Below are 2,431 nucleotides of genomic sequence, written 5' to 3'. Positions count from 1 at the left end.
AAAGGTATGTCAGTTCACTACAGTTCAGTCGCTCAGTCGTGTCCAACTCTTTGAGACCCCATGAATCACAGCACGCCAGGCCTCACTGTCCATCACCAACTCCTGGAGTTCACTCAGACCCACTTCCATCGAGTCAGTGATGCCATCCAGCCATCTCATCCTCTGTCACCCCCTTCTCTTCCTGCCCCCAATCCCTTCCAGCATCAAAGTCTTTTCCAATGAGGCAACTCTTCCTACAAGGTGGCCAGAGTACTGGAGTTTCAGCTTTAGCATCATTCCTTCCAAAGAAATCCCAGGGCTGATCTCCTTCAGAATGGACTGGTTGGATCTCCTTGCAGTCCAAGGGACTCTCAAGAGTCTTCTCCAACACCACAGTTCAAAAGCATCAATTCTTTGGCGCTCAGACTTTTTCACAGTCCAACTCTCACATTCATACATGACTACTGGAAAAACCATAGCCTTGACTAGACAGACCTTAGTCGGCAAAGTAATGTCTCTGCTTCTGAATATGCTATCTAGGTTGGTCATAACTTTAATTTCATGGCTTCAGTCACCATCTGCAGTGATTTTGGAGCCCAGAAATAAAGGTATGTCTATTTCCCTAAATTACAGAATGATTAAAGATCATAAATCCAAAAATCTATACAATGCAAAGCTGTAGAGAGGCGGGTAATGCTGCAGCCGCAAAGCCCGGCGTGTGGGCACGGTTGGGCGCTTGGGCCAGCTGTCTGCTCCAAGATTACACCGATTACACCGAGATCTGCAAGGATGCGGTGGTGCGGGCCCGGCCCGGGAGGGCGGCTGTGTACTTGGGGCTGCTGGGTGGCTCGGCGGCCTGTTGCTCCCTGGCACCGAGCAAGGCAGCCTTCGAGGAGGCGCTGCTCCGCACGTCGGGGACCCTCCTGCTGCTGGCGCCCGCCACTTGCAACCGCGACTCGGAGGCGTTCTTGCAGCGGCTGCTCTGGCTGCGGGGTCGCGGCTGTCTGCGCCACTGCTCGCTGGTGTACGAGGCGCCCTTCGACTCCCAGGCCAGCCTCTAACAGGCTCGCTGTCGCTACCTGCAGCCCCGCTGGGCCGACTTCCCGGACCGGATTCTGGATGTGGGCTTCGTGGGCCGCTGGTGGGTGCTGGGGGCCCGGATGCGCGACTACGACATCAACGACGACGAGTTCCTGCACCAGCCAGCTCACCTGCGCATCGTCGGGCCCCACCAGCTGCAGTTGGAGGCCAATGAGCTGCTCTTCGACGAGAAATACAAGCCCGTGGTGCTCACCGATGACCAGGTGAACCAGGCGCTGTGGGAGGACCAAGTTTTGCAGAAGGAGAAGGACCAGCTCGCCCTGAGCCAGCCTGACTCTCTGCTGCCTTCGGAGGTCGCGAGATGAAACTCAGACCCCCCCGGGTGCCGACCGGGCTCCCGGGTCCCAACAGGGCTCCCGGCCCCCCGCCTCTGCAGAATGCTGACCCGTGAATGTGCAGTTGGTGCGTGTGAGCCTCAAACGCAGAGTGGTGGAAGTAAATTATTTGCAGCGTTCTCTCCCTGGGTTTTCACAAAATCGGGGGCCTCCCTCTCACCTATTCGCTGTGAGCGGACTGCTCATTGAGAGCCTCCCTGGTCTAGGAGTTGGGGAGAGCAGAGAGACATGCCATGTCGTCTTAATCACTGCCAGAGTTGGTAAGAAACTTTAGACGGAAATAAGCAGATTTTCTTTTTAAAATTTGACCTAAAAGGTTTATTCTCTATTTCCATGAGGGACATGTATTTTTTAATTCAGTTTTAAGTAATTGTAGTCTCAGAAGAAACTGGAACAATAATCGAGACATTCTGTGTAAAGGTTCACCCAGCTTCCCGCAATTGATAACATTTCACACTGTCCTTATTGTTCCGTTGCTAACTCGAGTGGGACTCTTTTGCGACTCCGTGGATTGGAGCCCACAAGCCTCCTCTGTCTGTGGGATTTCTCAGGCAAGAATGCTGAAGTGGGTTGCCATTTCCTTTCAGTAACCTTGAAAAGACAGAATCATTTGGAAAGGAGTAGGTCGCTAAGAGTCGGACACGAATGAGCGACTTCACTTTCACTTTTCACTTTCATGCATTGGAGAAGGAAATGGCAACCCACTCCAGTGTTTTTGCCTGGAGAATCCCAAGGACGGGGGAGCCTGGTGGGCTGCCGTCTATGGGGTCGCACAGAGTCAGACACGACTGAATCAGCTTAGCAGCAGCAGCAGCAGCATACAATGCAAAATTGATAGTTAAGGGAAAAAACACTATAAGAACCTACCTGCCAATGCAGGAGATGTAAGTGATGGAGTTCAATCCCTGGGTTGGGAAGATCCCCTGGAGAAGGGCATGGCAACCCACTCCAGTATTCTTGCCTGGAGAATCCCCATGAACAGAGGAGCCTGGTGAGCTACAGTCTACAGGGTCGCA

The 2,431-nt window shown here is 53.2% G+C and overlaps 1 pseudogene; it reads left to right on the top strand.

Moving 5' to 3' along the window:
- On the top strand, nt 648-1,385 carry LOC102189597 (annotated as a pseudogene).

Source organism: Capra hircus, chromosome 12 (assembly GCF_001704415.2).
Source record: "Capra hircus breed San Clemente chromosome 12, ASM170441v1, whole genome shotgun sequence".
In the NCBI taxonomy this organism is placed as follows: Eukaryota; Metazoa; Chordata; class Mammalia; order Artiodactyla; family Bovidae; genus Capra; species Capra hircus.
This window is presented reverse-complemented; position numbering and strand designations above follow the sequence as displayed.